The sequence below is a fragment of the Euprymna scolopes genome, chromosome 3 (assembly GCF_053919585.1).
Source record: "Euprymna scolopes isolate OS-2025 chromosome 3, ASM5391958v1, whole genome shotgun sequence".
NCBI lineage: Eukaryota > Metazoa > Mollusca > Cephalopoda > Sepiida > Sepiolidae > Euprymna > Euprymna scolopes.
In genome coordinates, this window is record NC_136484.1 from 49,713,892 (window position 1) to 49,733,034 (window position 19,143).

The 19,143-nt window shown below is 32.6% G+C and overlaps 1 protein-coding gene across 4 annotated transcripts in view; it reads right to left on the reverse strand.

The window, feature by feature from the left end:
• The window catches only part of LOC145254880 (uncharacterized), an 814,065-nt gene that overhangs the window by 506,729 nt on the left and 288,193 nt on the right, over positions 1-19,143 (reverse strand). For all 4 annotated transcript variants that reach the window (XR_013863831.1, XM_080113784.1, XM_080113773.1 and 1 more), the window contains one exon: positions 5,904-5,954. The gene's annotated coding sequence lies outside the window, so the exon portion shown is untranslated. The remainder of the gene's footprint in view (positions 1-5,903; positions 5,955-19,143) is intronic.

A 19,143-nucleotide genomic window follows, 5' to 3' on the forward strand; every position in this document is an offset into this window, starting at 1 on the left:
AGCATTGCGTGAGTGAAAGATTTAATCTAAATATTTATACCTAGTTAAACCGATTCATACAAGAAATGTAAAAGACCGAATTGCGCCATTTCCTATTGTAGGGAATCTGGTGATTTAGGGAAATAACCAACATGATCATTTTAATATAAATGGAAAATATTTTTCCTTCCGTGTAAAAAATATTAATATTTCATTAAAATTCTTTGACAAGACTTTCCGGCATTTTTGCAAATCTAATATATAAAAGGTTATATATCTGTCTGTCTGTCCGTCTCCATATTTTCAAACTCTATCTCCTCCGAAACTAAAAGTCGCAGAGTGGCGCTAGGGGTCTCGAAGGATTGGATTTTTTACGGACGGTTCTTTTATGGGTCTTTAGCTGGTTAAAATAGTTTTTAAGGAGTCAAAAATAGGTAAAAAGTGAAAAATTTGTAATACATTTTGTACATTTATTTTAGTTTATTTCTAACAAATCATGTGTGTGTCACGTTGGTACAATGGCAATGTCACCAGCTTTGAATGCTACAGTTTTGGTTTCGATTCTAGCTGATGGCATCCAAATACTTTTTTTTTTACTTTTGAAATAATGACTATAATAATATATATGAAATCTGGACAAATATCATATTCAAGCATATTTTACGCCCGGGTAAAGCCGAGCCCCCCCCCCCGCTAGTCTAATATATAAAAGGCTATATATCTGTCTGTCTCCATATTTTTAAACTCTATCTCCTTCGAAACTAAAAGTCGCAGAGTGGCGCAAGGGGCCTTAAATGATTAGATTTTTACGGACCGTTCTTTTATGGGTCTTTAGTCAGTTAAAATAGTTTTTAAGGGGTCAAAAATGGGTCAAAATTGAAAAAATCCTTATGCATTTTGTACATTAATCTTAGTTTATTTTTTTAACAATTCATATGCGTGTCACGTTGATGCAGTAGTAACATCACCAGCTTTAAATACTACTGTTTTAGTTTCGATTCTAGCTGATGGCACCTGAATACTTTTTTTTTTACTTTTGAAATCACAACTCTATAATAATATACAGGAAATTTAGGCAAATTAAAATAACACATTTAAGCATATTTTACAACTGGGCAAAGCTCTATAGTCTAATATATAAAAGGCACTATGTCTGTCTGTCTGTCTGTCTGTCTCCATTCCTCCATTTTTTAAATGCATCTACTCCAAGATGCAAGACTGCAGAGCGACACAAGGTAGGTCAAATGATTACATTTTTTGTGGACGGTTCTTTTATAGGTTTGTAGCCAGTAAAAATAGCTGCTAAGGGGTCAAAATTGAAAAAAAGATTTAAACTTGACAGGCATAAGTCGATTTTAAGTTCTCTTGTATGCATGCATAAATATACATTTATATGTTAAAGTCGGCTCATTTTGAACTATTTCTGATCTGTCTGATGATAGCTCAAACGGTAATGAATAAGGCTGGAGCCCTACATTTTTTATTCTACTGCGGGAAAGTTAATGGTATATCTGTGTATGTATGAGCCAGTTACAGACAGTGTAAGCATAGAATCTTTGGAATGTGTAGAGTTCCTCCCAGAGGGAAAATAAGTATCCTTTCCTTTAATGATATTGCGATTGTGATGGTATTGCTCCTAGGATGTAATGTAGTATTTTATTATCACGATTGAATGTGTCTTCAAAGGTGTTCGAAAGTTACATAAGATAGTGGCTATTAGCTTAGCTGTATTAAATTTGCCTGTGGCATCTGTTGTTGCAAACCTACGATAATTTTTTCCAGAGGGGGATTTCTGTGGCTACTTTATTAAGATGTAGATAATCAAATTTGATTGGTAAACGATTAGCATGATGAATGTGTGTTGAATTATGTCCCTTTTTTTCAATTTTCTTATCAATTTGTTCAAGCTGAGGATTGGGCATCCTACCGGAAAAATTATAATTGCACAAAAAGCTTTATCATATATGTACTTGTTAGGTTAAAAAAAGTTGTACATCAAAATGTACACAAATTCATCCAGTATTTTTGTTAAAAAAAAAATCAAATCAAACCCTCCCCGTGCAAATTTTGGAATCCATTCTTAACATAGGGAATGGGAGTGGCCGTTTTTGCATCTTAAAATTTAAGTTATGTTTCTTTGACATTAACCTTAATGAAAGCGAAAAATGGCCGAGGGAAGAATTTGACAATCAAATTTGTTTGTTTTTTTTACAATAAAAATTATGGATGAATTAGCGTAATTTTTGGTGCAGTCTTTTTTTTTTAACTTTACATCATTTCTTTTTGTACTATTTTATTACATAATTTTTACATAATTTTTTACATTATTAAATTTTCACATAATTGTTACAAAATTTTTACAGTATTAAATTTTTACATAATTTTTACATAATTTTTTTGTACTATTTTATTACATAATTTTTACATAATTTTTACAAAATTTTTACAGTATTAAATTTTTACATAATTTTTACATATTTTTGTACTATTTTATTTTATGAATTATTTTAAATATTAAGGTGAAAAGTGTCGTTTAACTTGAACATTTTTTTCTCCCTTTTATATATTTCAACAATTACAGTATAGAGCCCATTGCTTTGTAATGAGTTCTCCACTGATGTTTATTGTGCAGATGAAATTACCCTCATTAGTAGTATCTTTTATAAGACGAAGCCCTTTACTTCTGACCTTGAAAGCTCTTGTGAGAAATAAGAAATGAAAGTAAAACAACCACTTCTTCCGTTAGCAATACTATCTCAATAGATAACAAAACAGTTCAAAGAAAAAGAACAGTTTATGTTTCTTAGTTCAGCGGTTCCAGGATTCTCATCTGATATTAACAGAAGAATAAAGACTTTTGATGCATTTGGATGACTAAAAAAACAAAAAAACAAAAACAAAAAAAAAAAACAAAAAACAGTTATGAAACAGGAAGGACATATCAATGCCTCTCAAGTTAAGATATATATATATATATATATATATATATATATATATATATATATATATATATATATATGTATATAAGTGAAATATTGATTATTGTGGCAGAATATGAGAGGAAGATCAATGTCTTTGAAATGAAACGTTTCAAAACAATCCTTGGAGCAACTCTGCAAAATAGGCAAATAAATGCAGATAGTAGAAAGGAGATTAACATTTAGATATCCATCAAAGACGCTGTTTGGAAAAATAGAATGATATGGTTTCGACATGTTTTTTAACTGCCAGACTTGAGCAATGTAAATAAATCAAATCAAGATTTTATTGAAAAAAAGATAAAAGGGGCGACAGCTAAAGAGATGTACCGACAGCTAAAGAGATGTAAGAGATGTACCAGGTAAGGATTGATACTGATATGCTACTCCTAACAGCTAGAATATTGACCCAAGATCATGATAAATGGTTGAACTTTGTTCTCAAGAATATTGTAGAACTATCTAGAGTACCTATTTACAATGCCTCCCCACAGGACAGAGTTAGACACCAGGGTCGTTTTTTAATATGGAGAAAAGGAACAAAAATTCAAAATTGTCTTAGTCGTGAAGGATTTCTCCTCCACTGACAGAGAACAAAAAATTGAAGTGTAGCATCTGAAGAACATATACTACACTTTGATCTTGCCTATCTGGAGTAGCAATATAAGTTAAGTCAAGTAAGTTAAGACTTACGGTAAACTAGCTGGCAGCTCAGCATTGCCCGGTCGTACAATACACTTAAACATGATATTTTAATTTATGTAGATTGCATATGTATTATTTAAGAATCAATCCTCTATTGATATATATATATATATATATATATATATATATATATATATATATATATATATATATATATATATATATATATACATATATATATATATATATATAAACTAGAGGGGTACACATGATAGATTCCTTATGTTCAGAATAAGTAGGTTTGGAAACACGTTTTCAAGAACGTGTCAAGCTGGCCGGATGGTTATGATACTCTCATCTCGAGTAAAACAAAATACTCGCAGGTACATGTCTCAGTTTCTTTCCGTTTTTCTTTTTGTTTTACTTCTGTTTTTTTAAAGAAATTTAACATTACTTTATTAAAAGTAATGTTAAATTTCTTTAAAAAACATAAAACTACGGTATTTCTATTTATAATAAATACGAAATCTGCATTAATCAAAATATAATATTTATGCATATTTTACAACCGGGTAACGTCGGGCACCCTGCTATTATTATATATCATAATACGATATATAATAGCATATATGTAATATTAATTTATTTATTGCGAGTTATTAGCCTCATCTTTTGTTTATTTAGTTGTTGTTTCACGACGTTTGACAAAAAGCTAGAGGGATAGTTGGCCGAAACGCTGTAAAACGACATCTAAAAAAAAAAAAAAAAAATGATGAGTATAATAGTCCGCAATAAATAAATTAATAAATACTCATCTCAATAATGAAATCCAATTAATTAAAATAATATATATATATATATATATATATATATATATGTGTGTGTGTGTTTGTGTGTGTGTGTGTGTGTGTGTGTGTGTGTGTGCGTGTGTGTGTGTAATATATATATATTAAATTATACGAAAATATAATATCAATATAATATATCCAAAAGAAACAGGAATCAAATTTATGGCTTTAAACTTTTAAATTTTCACTTTTTCGAAATGTAATTACTGCTGATTCTGACATGTAATTTATGCACCGAGAAGAAAAAGAATTTCGTCTCTTTTCTTTATAACTTTCGCAAGACAAGATGGTTGTCTTCAAGTCCAACGTAAACAAGTTCTTGATGAGCCGTTCCACTTAAATTAACAAATTTACCGAATTTCCATTACTTACTATTACTATATTGTCCAATTGACTACTGTACACTCTTTAACCCTTACTCTCGAGTGGCCTCTGAGCCTTGATAAGTGGTGATGCCTATGTAAAAAAAAAAAAAATAAATAAATAAAAATAGCACAATAACGAACTCACTGCAGAATTATGCAGTTACACATAAGATCTTTCTCAATTCGGAGATTTTCATGATAAGTGAATTACTTGAAAAAAACAAAAACATTTCCATTGAAATAAGCTTGTTCAGTGGCCAGTAAGTCTACGGTGGATGTCCCGGATGTAGGAATAATAAGTATGAGAATAAATATTGAGAATACAATAAATAAAACGCTAGATACAAAAAGAAAAAGAATGAAACGATTTTTTTATGGAAATGGCTCCAGACAAGACATGAAACCACCTGATGTAAGAAGCTAAAAAAAAAGGGAGAAAAATATTATTTCAAGGTCAAAAACTAGACAACGATAAGTTTTAGATAGATAAATAGATTCCAATCCAGAAAATAGCTATTATTCCCCCTTTGTCAGAAACAGTGCTCATGGAATGCGAGGACTAAAGGACACAATAAAGAAAGCGGTTGCTGAAAATAAACCCAAGGTCCACTTTCTATTCTCCCCCAAAAATACTTACTCTATGAGTTACTATTTATTTGTTACTATTATATGAGGTCAGAGTTAGATACAAGATCGGTTTTTAATGTGTGTAAAATACAAGCTCCCTCAAAAATGGCACACTGGATTGGAAGAAAAAATAAATAAAAATAGCCTCAGTCTTCAAGGATTTCTTCTTCAATGACCGACAGCTGATAAGATGAAATGTACTATCAGAACAGATACTACACTTTCCTCCCAGCCAAAATTTGGTGTTTTGTTGCTGCGTTCAAGTAAATAAACTCATGTACTTACAGTGTTTCTACGGATTAAAATTCGTTTACTATTTTCATATGCAACAATTTATAACCAATTTTCTTGAGATATTTATTGTAATAAAAACATGCAGTTTAACGCAATGTTCACTAAACCATTTAATGACAACACAGAAAATGAGATTAATAATTTGAAAAGCATATGGTATGACTCACCTAAAAATTACAGAAGGCCGTAGAACAGGTGAACCAAGAAAGTGAAATAAACTGCAAAAGAAAAAAAAAATAACAATAAATAACAATAAAATAACAATAACTATATAATAATATACAAAAAGTAGAAGGCTTGTTATTCTTGATTGAGTGACCGTGTCTGGCATGGTATAGATATAAAATAATTGAAAAATAATTGAAAAAAAAAAAAAAAATTGAGATCGTCCGATCACCAAACGTGAAATACAAATCTAATGTGGCAAGACTTCATGAATTGTGAAATGAATTATTCCAAAATGACATATAATTCCAAAAATAAAATTTTTTCATGATCAAAAATATTGGTACTACTTGGATTTTAGGCTAAAGTGTATCCCATTTTTCCTTCCACTCAGATTCTATTTCTATTTAGAGATTGACCTGCTCCTTCTCGGTTCTAGAATAAACCGGGAAACAGTGGGCGAGATATTATTTAGAAAGGGTTGGGCATATCTTACTGCACCAATTTTTTTTTTGTACTTTCCCCACTCCTCAGTTTAATATAATGAAATATTTATATATACATTGGAACCTCTAGATACGAAAGAATCTGCTTATGACATTTTCAATTTACGAAACATGATGTGAAATTTTTTTTTGTTCCAGCATACAAAAAAATTTTCAGGATCCGAAAGATTCGAGTGATAGAAAGACTAATTTTGAGGCACCCAATTCTTCAGAAATCTTTATAGAATGGGAGTTTTATTCGATTTGACTTTTTTTTTTTAGTAATTTTCTAGAAATATTTGCGTCTGGAAAACATTTTCTTCTTGAATTTGAATTTATTTTATTTTTTACTTACTTCCCACCCCATAAATAAAACTTATTTTAAAAATCGAAAAATTAATGTATGCATTACAATTTTTACATTTGCAGAATATAGATTAACGAAAATTTTTTTTTTTTTTTTTTTTTTTTTTTTTTTTTAAAATTTTTATCGTTATACTCTCTGACATTTTTATAAGGGGTGAAGAAGTTTGTTGCTATTTTTCTTAGATATCGTAAATTAGCTGTAAGCAAGTGAATAATTCATTTCACTTTGAATACTTTTTCTTCCACCCGCCTGCATTCCCATAGATTTGATTGAAGTTGTGACATTACGAGTAATGATTAGAGCTAGGACGACAGCACATTCTTTTCATTGTTTGGACTCTCGAGTGTGCATCCGTTGATATCTTGTATACTTTTATATAGAGTGATGTGGTTCATTCTGATTTTGCCCTTATTATAAAATTTAATAAGAGTTTTCATAGGGTTTGGAACAGATTTATGTGTAAAATGCCTTTCAGGGTACAAAACATTTCAAGATACGAAAGTCAAGCTAGAACCAATTAATTTCGCATCTAGAGGTTCCACTTTGGGAGAGATGCTAGTCTAGCGGCACTGATGAGTTATGATACAACGAAACGGGACTGTATGTCGATGACTACAAATATATTTAAGCCCCCCCCCCCTCTTTGGGTAGAGCACTGTTGTAAATAATCTCACCCACTACTTAATTGGCTGAAAATGCGAAACTCGTTGTTTGTTTGTTTACAAACAGGCGACTTGAGCACTATAAAAGTGGTGGCGGGTGTCTATTTAAATAGACATTCCGACGAGTTATTTACGGGCGTCGATTCCATGGTCGAGTGGGAGAACTGTCAACATGACGGTTCTAGGTTCAATCCTTGGCTTGGGAGAGATGCTAGTCTAGCAGCACTGATGAGTTGTGATACAACGAAACAGGACTGTATGTCGATGACTACAAATATATATATATTTAAAAAATTGTAAATCAATTTGGGGATGTCTTAATTAGGATGACTCCTACTGTAAATGTGGTATTATTGTGAATGAGATGATTCTGATTAAGAGTAGAACAGACATTTTTCGCACTGTAGAGCAAGGGTGACTAAGAATACCCATTTTCCTCACATTTTGATGACCTTGTGCCTAATATATTTGAAATTTAACTTTTTAAATATTTATTCAAACAAATAATTCAAAATGTAATATCGGTTGTGCCTTAAACCCCAAATAATACCTAGCCTTAAAAACAAAACGAAAAAACTTGAGCTTTTTATAATAAGTATACACCCGATATAGCATTATCAGTGTTAATATATTTCACTATCTTTGCCTAGATCAGATCGTGCACTGACATGAGCATTCTCATGACGGTTTTTTTTAACCTTACTACTTCCGTGCTAGCTCATGACAAATTGAAAGTGAGTGCTTTGTGTGTGACTACCATTAGAAGATTGCAATGGGCTCCTTCTGTCTGATTTAGTTTTTTTAACAGAGCTTCCATTCACCTAGATGTATAGCCTTCATCACGGCTGAAAAATTTCATCTACCCTTTATATGGAAATCCTCCGGAATACCAGAGGGAGGCTAACAGGTGATAAACCTTGCTCAAGAGTGACCGTGAACTGTGCAAGGCAGGGCGTTCATCTTCCTGGGGTATTATACATACTTGCATATCTGAATACATACAGTGCTTAGAATTTTTAAATAGTCAGCCATCTGATATTGGCCAAGCTCATTGATGCTTAACTTTGGTGATCTAACAAGGATATCAAGGTAGTATGATATAAAGAGTGATAATTATTTGCGGTTGTTTGATCTGAAGTAGCAATAATCAACCATGATAATAAAAGTAATTTTGATGCATGATATATAAAATTATTCGTTATTTAAAGGGAAATACATTTTATTGTGATATAAATAGCTTGCTTATATTTTTAATGTGTGGTATGCTTATTTGAAAAAAATGTAAGCCGTCATTTTTGATGGAACAGACACTCATGTGCTCGAGCTGAAGAAAAAACATCAGTATAACATTCTCCTCAGATAACCGAAAATATGGTGGAATTCAGAAAAAATACCATTTGAAAGAGAATGTCAAAATCAGCATTATTAAAAAACCAAAACAAAAAAAAAAAAACAGTATAAGCAATGATCAGTGCTTAAATATTGATTGGGACGCAGTGGAAAGAGAGGAGGGGGGGGGAAGGAGAAAGAAAAGAAATAGAGATCAGTTGATATTTCTGGATAAACACTTAATATAATCAGATCAAGACAAGATGGCAGTACATATAAATACCATGATATTAATGCAGGTGTGCCTCAAGGGTCGATTTTTAGGCCGTTATTATTCCTGATAGTCACAAACAACCTCACTGATGAGATTGTGTCTGAGATGGTTACATTTGCTGATGGCATCACGTTTTATAATAAACACGAGGGGAAAAATGGACGCATATCCAATGTAATGGCAGAAACTTTAGAAAATGACCTTCAGGCGGTAGTGAAACGGGCCGTAAAGCATGGTAACTATAAACGATCTTCTTTCATTTAACAACTATAAAAACCTTCTCAATTGCCATGAAAAATAACACCCTACCTGAAAACTCATCTTTCAAACTCATTGGCTTAACATTCACAGGCATCATGAATTAAAACAAATACCACGTTTCTGAATTTTTGAGATGAGGATTGGTTATTCATATCATTTGAATTCATCGGACTACTGTTTTCATCTTGAGTGTCGTTTTCACAACGTTTTAGGCAATGTAACCTCCGACCTTCTCCAGGTGTATCTTGTTGAATTCGGGAATGTTTCTGTTGAACTTGAGAATTTGGCTGGAATTTCGAATAGAACCGTTTATTTACTTCATGGGGTAGCCTGCTCTTGCTCCATCAGCCATGACTGGATGTCGTTACTTAGAACCTCTATCCAGCCATGGCTGACAGAACAAGAGCATGCTACCCCTCTGAAGTAAATAAAGGGTTCCATTCGAAATTCTGTCCAAATTCCTGAGTTCCGCAAAATACACCTGAAGAAGGTCGAAGGTTACATAGATTGAAACTTTGTGAAAATGACACTCAAGATGAGAACAGTAGTCTGATGAGTCCAAATGATATAAATAAAACAAATATATTGAGGATATTGCCAAGGCTTCTGCAAAGAAGGTGGACTCCTTCTATCATGCTAGAAAATCATTCACACTAAAGAGTCTCATATATGTTCACAAGGCCACAATTCGCCAATATCTTGGCTGGTGCATCTACTACTACTTTCCCATTCTTAGATAAAAAAAAAAGTCTCAACTCTAATAGGTTTCGCACTATCGGCGAAGCTCCAACCTCTATCCTATCATGTCAATGTTGCATTTCTGTGCCTGTTTTAAAAGTAATTTAATGGAATGTGCTCTGATGAACTCATAACGTAATATCTCAACTAATCCAATAAGCAACAAAATTCCAACCCTTTATTGTTGAGGTTCCTAGATGCCGGAAAGTCTTCTATTCTAATTGTTTCTTCTTTTGGACTGCTAGACTCTGGAATTCCCTTCCTGTTTCCTGTACTAACTTGCAGAAGTGTAAATGTAAGGTGAACAGATATCTTGCTGCTCAACTCCCTACATATATCCCTGTTAAAAACGATCTCAAATAGTAACCCGTTACGTCCAAGTTTTAATATGCCTTGTTTGGGTAAAAAAAAAAAAAAAAGGACAGATGAAAAACGAAAGGATAAAATCTCGCCTGCTAAAAAAAAAAAAAAATGAATGTTATATTTATAAATATGATTTATATAAATTTATATTTATACAAATCATATATAAACATATACTGTTAAAACTAAAAAGGTTTATAATCTATAGAAAAAATAAAAATATGTATTTCACTAACTGTACCACCCGGCGTTACCCGGGATGCAGTGAAGTCATTTTAGTTTTAATTTGTTTACACATTTTTTAACTTTAAATAGAAAATTCCTACTGCATTCTTCAATTTAAAATGAGTTATCTCCCTTACTGATTTTTGTTTTTTTAGGTGATTAAAATGTATTGTCTTTCGTCTTCTTTCAAAGGAGAGATGGGTTTATTGCTTGTTATCTGAGACGATAACGACTCTGAAGCAATGCTGGCAGAATCAACCAGGCTAATTTTGTAGTGCATCAGGCTTCAGTATAGGGGGTTGAATTTTCACTATAAACTAACCCTGTATCTCCTTTTCACTGAGAAAGGCGAATAAAAATGTTTCATATTAGCAGTCGTCTTTTTTAGGGCAAGTGATTTTAAAAACTAAATTACAGTTTAATACGTTAATATATTGCTAATAAAAACAATGAAAATTTGCTAAATTAAAGTTTCATTTGTCACCCTAAATGTTATTTGGGCCTAACTTTCAAAATACAACATGATAACTTTGTATGTTAGATTCAAAATGAAGGCAATAGCAGTATCTTCGCGGGCAACAATGTATAATTTGCGTAAAGGAACCACAGAATATCCAATGACGTCATTGTTTATCCCCCACATTCTTTCTCTTTCTTCTAGTTTTCAAATGGAAGGTAACTGCATAACATTCAAGATTTTCCAAGTACTTAAAAATCAATTTAATTCCTTAGTATCCTTTAATTTCACATAGGAAATTCCTTTTAAAATCTTAATTAGATAAGTTTTCATTACGTTTATTTCTCAGGATAATTGTTTTGGAATTGAATCACTTAAAATTGCCGGAAATAAGTGATAGATTTAATGTAAACATTGTTAGTATTGTATTTTTTGTTTTGTTTTGCTGTAAATTATTTTTTATTGTTTTCTCATGAGATATTTTTTCCTTCACTTAAGCACTTCAATTTCCTGCAATGATTCTAAGAGGCTTTCTGAAGATTCTTAAGTATCATCCGAGGTTTTTGTCTCACACATATTTTTCTAAATTAACCAATTCTAACATTCATTCAATTTAAAGTGGTTTTATTCAAGTTTCGAAAAATAAAAGATTTAAAATTGCAAATATCTGTTAGAAATCATTATCTGAGATGCTCCCCCCCCTCTCTATGTTATACAACCACGTCCAATGAGCAAAACTGTGGAAATATTATACAAAATTTCTGGAGATTTTATACAAAATTTCTGGTGATTTTATGTAAAAATTCAAGAGATTTTATACAAAAATCTGGAGATTTTATAAAAAATCTGGAGAATTTATAAAAATACCTGGAGATTTTATGCAGAAATCTGGAGATTTATAAAAAAAAATTTAGAGATTTTATAAAAGAAATTTGGGAGATTTTATACAAAAATCTAGAAATTATTTTATACAAAAATTTTGAAGATGTCACATCTTAAAATCATATATTTTTCTACTGCCACAATTTATTACCGCACAAATGTCATCCTCACTGTATGTCTTCTGTCTTCTGTAATGTTTACTAGCGTATGTATCATTTTCCAGAATGTTTCAACCTCTCTTCATATGAGATGAGGTTAGAAATTCATTCAGTACCGGAGTCTCATAACATCCCCTATTAAAGTCAGACATCTTTTCGTGATTTGATTGTTTTACTCCAATTTTTATTCTTCGTTTTCCTGTGAATTTATTAATTTGATATTTTCATTGTATATTGTTGTCTTGGAACCAACACGTTGTAGCCTCAGTCGCAAAGCAGACAAAGAATAGAAAATAATTTCAACTCGCGATTTTTATTGTACGACAACATTTATTTCCTCATTCTCTCATTACTGCTGTGACACCCCTCATGTTGCCGCCTTCTCAAAACATGCTCTCGAATGTCATTCATACCTCTAATGTGATTTCGAATGTTATCTACGTCTCTAACGTGATCGTCTTCTCTAACGTGCTCTTTCCCCATTTTTATAGTCTTTCTTTTTTTGACCAGTGATGTCATTTCACACGAATTTGCATATGCGCGTCCGTGCCTTGATACAATTGTCCACTTGAAAATAAGCCATAAATGGCACTCAGTCAAACGATCTCCTTTGTCATTCAGGGTCTTATTGCTCATATGTAGAAGTTGTAAATGAATATATAACCAGTACACCTGTTGACAGACTATATGTTCAGTTTAGCATTTATGTGCAGGGATACAGGGTGATCCCCCTCCTCCCCCCCAAAAAAACGGGCCCGAACTCTAATTCGGCCCCGTTTCTTAGTGTTTTGTCCGAATGAAATGAAACTTTGGTCATAACTAGTTTATTATATTCAAAACATCACATCAAAACACTAGGGTATTTGCCCTTTTTTTCTCCGTTCTACAGCATATGTTCTAGATGGCCTCCATTTAGCTTTTGTTTTTTTTTTGGGTCACCCTGTATAAAACATGTTCATGTTTCGTCATCGCATTAACTGGTTGTTGAATTTCTGTTTTGGAAATCTCCTTTTGTGGTAAATAACTTTCCTAGTGGTTTGCAATCTATCTATATTCTTTTTCATTTTAATATACTTTCATAGAAATGTTTCTGTTATGTCAAAAAAACCCTATTTTCTTTGCGTCACAAGTGTCACGCTCATACATTAATTCCATAGCTAATACAACATACTGACCCAACGGGTCACGGGTAGTCTAGTATATCTATAAAAGTGAGGATGTATGTGCGTGTGAGGACACGTATCAACCTATATACTCAACGAATCTTTGATCTACAGACTTGAAATTTGGTAGATAGGATATTCAGACATGTGAAAAACTTTTTAATCGGTTTTCATCCGAAAAAAAACGTGCTGCTAAGGAGTCAAAATTGAAAAATTGGCACATGAGGATTGTCGGATTTTTATCTGTTTGTCAACTGTTTCACGAATGCATATGTGTGAATGGTTCACATGGCAGAGTTATCATGTTTAAAATAAGTAGGTTAGAAAACAGTTTTTAACAAACATGTCAAGTTCGCCTAATGGTTATCATACATGACTACTTGTTTTTAGGTTTTGGTTTCGATCTCAGTCCGAGTATTTCCCTTCTTTTTTTTTTTTTACTTACAAGAGATGAACTGTTTAGAAAAAACATAATACTCGCATGCACATTTCTCAATTTCTGTATGATTTAAAATATAATATTTATGAGTATTTAACGACCGGGCAAGGCCGGGCGGCCTGCTAGTATCCTGTATAGTTGAAAAAAAAAAAGATTATCTTAAACTGTGTATGGAGGCACCATTTTCTATTCTTGAGTCATTAGTCTAGTTGCACATTAATTTGGCAAACAGAAATGTACATCAATCCTGTATTCGTTTATTCATTTAGCATCTGACCTGAGAGGATCAAATGCACGCTTCTGAACCAGAGCAATATTGTCATTTGTATTATTGACACAGTGTGTTCATCGACTGATCGTCTGGCAATGGTCACACCCAGCTGAATGCTGCTGTCTAACGTGATATTTATGTGTTCAAACATCACAACTATTTTGAGACTGCAAGTCTGGCTGCAGTTTCAAATGAGCAAATATTGTTGGAGTTCAATGAATTTCATTTTGTATATCAGAACTTCCTAACTTTATTTGGCTTGTGGACCTTCCTGAGAGCTATTTTATCATCTGCAGACCCCAGATATGTAGTTATGAGTTAGTTAAAAGTTAACGATGAATCAGTTTCGTTATATTTATAACATAAAATCCAAATCCAAACCTTGAAAATGTCAATAAGCACACGTACATCTGCAACTTCTCTCTCGCAGACGTGGTGTTTTTTTTCTATCAATACTACTATGGCATGTGTTCTTTAATATTGTCGCATATATTCCCTGCTTCTTTTGTGCCAGTTCGTTTGACTCGTTGGTCTAGTGGTCTTCACTAATTCATTGTTTTGATATCTCATTGCAATACATTTGTATAAAACTAAATTAAACTAAACATAGCTCACATTACATCATTTTACGCCTAGCAGCTATGTTCCAAAATTTATAATAATTGGTTAATTAACACTGTAACAGTAAATGTGTACGTGTGTGTGTGTGTGTGTGTGTGTGTGTGTGTCGGTCTGTGTGTCAATTTTTAACCGATAAACTCTTAACTATTAGTCACATAACATTAAAATTAACAGGAAATAGTAATCATTCAGCAAGGATGGTTTATAACATGTAAAATATTTATTTGGATGGATGAATAACACGTACAGAAATATGTCGGCAAGTTGAAATGCCAAAATGTTAATTTTAACTTGCTGACATATTTCTATTACTTGTGCGCATGCGCAAATTCATTCAAAGCTTGAAGTGGTTCAATTTTAAAAATTTCTTGTTTCTCTATCGATAGCTCAAACTGTAGGGAACACATCTGGAGTGTTAAATGTTTTGCTTTCGATTCTATGTTATTTTGTTTAACTTTTTAAAATCAGTACTATATATTAGGTACAATATAATATTCAATAGAGAATTGGCTTTGCAATAATAAATACAAAATCTGCATGAATTAAAATATATTTAAGCGTATTTTATGAACGGGCAAGGCCGGTCGCCACTTGCTAGTCATTAATATATTTCTTATTGTTAGAGCAAAAAAAAAAAAAAAAAAAAACTACAGTAGAGCTTCAGGATATGGTGGCCCTAGGATACGGTTTTATCAGGTTACGATGTGGAATACGATGTTTTTCCAGCCTCTGGTTACGGTATTTGCCCCGCCTTATGGTGTTATTTATAATGATTATGTGCATGTCTATACTGTACTGCATTTTGTTACTAATTTTTAATGCCGCATCCCCGGGTTCTACTGTAATTTGATAAAAAAAGGGCATAGTTAAAAAAAACATGGCACTTCTGCAGAATCGGGACAGGATTTTGTAGTCGATAAATGGAGTTTTCAAATTAAAAACAATGGTTTCAACTGATTATTTTTGTCAATTCTAATAAATTACGATGGTAGCTTCCAAATTATGCAGTCGAAATTACCCAAATATTATTGAATTATTAAAAAAACAACTTTAATCGTGTTAACAGGTGAACATTTCCCGCCATCTTGTTTAAATCAAAACGGAAAATTACATCCCTTTTGAATTCTCCTGTGTTTTAGGATCGTTTTCATAAAATTCTATTTTTATTTTCTTTAATAGATCATTTTCTATCTTATCGATTTTCGTAATTTTTGGATATAATCATCTTAAAAATACGAAGAATACGTAGATACCATTGTTTTCATGTGAAATTTAGAATCCGAAATTTTATCCCAATAGTGTAGAAGCGCCATAATTAATATTAATAAAATGATGTCGATATCTGCGCTTGAAATCATACAGAATGATCATGACGTGTCAAGGAGGATAGAAAGATTGAGAATGAGCAGCAACGATCAGACTTCCACTAGAAATGTACAAAGAGTCCTGGAATCTTGAGGAAGCTTATTGTCATCCAGTGTCTAAAAAGATAATTTCCGAAATTTTGTCACAGTCGTGTAGAAACGCCAAAAAGTAACTAAAAGAGAACAAACAAATTGCATATGAAAACACTACCAGACAATGCCGGATAGTCACAGCTAGTAATATTTATGATGTAAAAGATTCGTCCATTTTTTTTTCTTTCATACCAAATGCGTTAATGGCGACAAGAAAAGTGTTCTTGGACTGTTATTCTGAGAATGTAGACGTGAATGGCGTAAGAAGACATTTTTTTTTCCTGGAGAAAGCAAAATATGTGAAGTCATGCTAGTTCCTAGCCAGTCCTATTTTTAGTCTTTCTTCAGTTATTTAAAATGCGTCGATTTCACGATTGCATGAAATGTCATAATGACACAACGAAATGCATGCACTTCCTATCATTCTTCTGCGTGGACATTCCATTTTTTTTTGTTCACATTTTGTTAACATATGTTAATTTTATTTGCTCTGCCATGGAATCATCATCATCATCATCATCATCATCATCATCATCATCATCATCGTCGTCGTCGTCGTCGTCGTCGTCGTCGTCGTCGTCATCATCATCATCATCATTTATGATATCGTTGTGTGCATTTTAACCGAACACTTATTGTTGTCTGTTGGTCACTTGTAAGCCCTCAAACTACTTGATGTAATTGAACAAAATTTGACAAGAAGTGTCATTGAGAAAACACATTTGTCTCGTACTACTACTACTACTACTACTACTACTACTACTACTACTACTACTACTACTAAAAACAGTCTCTAAAATGATTAGTCAGAATTTCACGTAATTTAGCCTTGAGACACCGATTGTGTCATTAGGGATGAGAATTCACATACTACTACTACTACTACTACTACTACTAATAATAATAATAATAATTAGTCCCTTCTACAGAATAGGGACGAGATTTTGTAGTCGATAAATGGAGTTTTCAGATAAAATACAATGGTTTAAACTGATTTTTTGTCAATTCTAATAAGTTACAATCGTAGCTTCCAAATTATGCAGTCGAAATTACCTGAATATTACTGAATTATTAAAGAAAACAACTTTAATCGTGGTAGCAAGTGAAAAATTGTCGCCATCTTGTTTTAATCAAAACGGAAAATTCCCCCCCTTCTGAACTCTCCTGTGTCTTACGATCGTTTTCATCAAATTCTATTTTTTATTTTCTTTAATAAATAATTTTCTACCTTATCGATTTTCGTAATTTTTGGATATAATCATCTTAAAAATGCGAAGAATACGTAGATACCATTGTGTTCATATGAAATTCAGTTTTACGATTTTCGAAATCTCGTCCCAATAGTGAGAATGGACAGCAACGATCAGACTTTCACTAGAAATGTGCAAAGAGTCCTGGAATCTTGAGGAAGCTTATTGTCATCCAGTGTCTAAAAAGATCATTGATCGTTGCCAGTGAAAAATCAATAGTAAACTTCTGTTGTGATAACACAAAGTTATTTGCAACAGTTATTGAGAGAGATGAAAGTACTGGAAATCTGGGGAGACTTGTTGCCACCGAGATTCCAGAGAACACGAGTGATAATGAGAACTCCTAATGAGTAAAAAATAAACCATAATAAAAGCAGCTCATAATAATAAAATGCTTTTTTGGGCATCATCATCATCACAAGAAGCTGCAACAGAGGCAGTATTAATATTAGTATTACATACCATATTAATATGTTCCTTATCATGTTTGTATAATATACACACTTCATAGTGATGGGGAGAGTAAATAACGACATACTGGCCGTATCACTGCGTTGTATGAGTAGGCGTGTGCGTGTTTAAACACATACAATAAACAGGTACAACAAACAAGACAGACAATTCGCTTTACACATGTCAGGCATAACAAAATAAACATATGGACAGTTCTTTAAAACAGACTGCTATCTTCAGTCCACATATGCGATCGATGACAGCAATAAAACTTCAGGCGTGCGTGACGTACATGTAATGGACATACTTTTAATCAGATATTTTTGTTGCTACCGTTTCTTGCCGTTAATTCCTCCTCGTCTTGTGGACGCTGGAATAAAACACCTTTCAATGTCGGATGGCGTACGAATCAATGCAAAAGCACTTTCTTTTGTTCTAACTTTATTTCAGTCTTCAATACGCATCACCAAGTTTTTTTCTAGCCTTTACATCTTGTGCCCTTTCACCTCTCCCCAGGACCAAAACCTCTCGCTAAAACGAAACTCTGTCACCAAGCGAATAATTGTCTTTCCCAGTCAAAACTCAGTCTCCCCCGTTTCTGTCGTTACCTTTATAATCAATTATTCTTTTGTTCTCTAAACTTCGACCTCTTTCGATACTAGACAATTGCATCATTCTTTGACGTCCAAAATCAGTCCATGTTTGTTATTGTTTCTGCCATTCCCCATTTTCTCCAAATATTTAATTTGTATTTATATTTAAATTCCAATGCTGTATTCATAACCAGCTGCTCAAATTGCATATTTGCCTATTTAACCCTATTTGTTTGCTATGGTAGGGTCCCAATATTCAACTTTTGTTGCAAGAGAACCATGACAATATTTTACCTATGCGTCATTCCATGTCAATGATCACGGACCACACCATGAGTAATGCAATCTTTAAAAAATTTGGTACACCTTTTAATTTTTTTTAGAAAAAAAAATATTTTGCATCTCTACTTTAAAAGGTCATGGAAATATAACCTTTCAGAATTGCCAAAAAATGCGAGTTCTTGAAAGTAGTAACAAAGTTTAAAATCAATATCCTCGTTCTTTTTTTCACCCACAAAAATCATAAATAAAGGGTCCAATTCGAAATTCCGTAAAGATTTCCGAGATTTCCAATTTTGCGAAAATGTTCCCGAAGAAGGTAGGAGGATATATGGACCGAAACTTTGCTTTGGTTTGTTTGTTTTATGGGAGATCAAATATTTCTATTTTATTTAATGCTGAAACATATCTAACATACTTCACTATTAATAGACACGAGTTTCTATTTGACGCATAAGTTTGCATAAATTTCAAATTCATAGCTGCCTAATTGTATGGGTACATATATGAACATA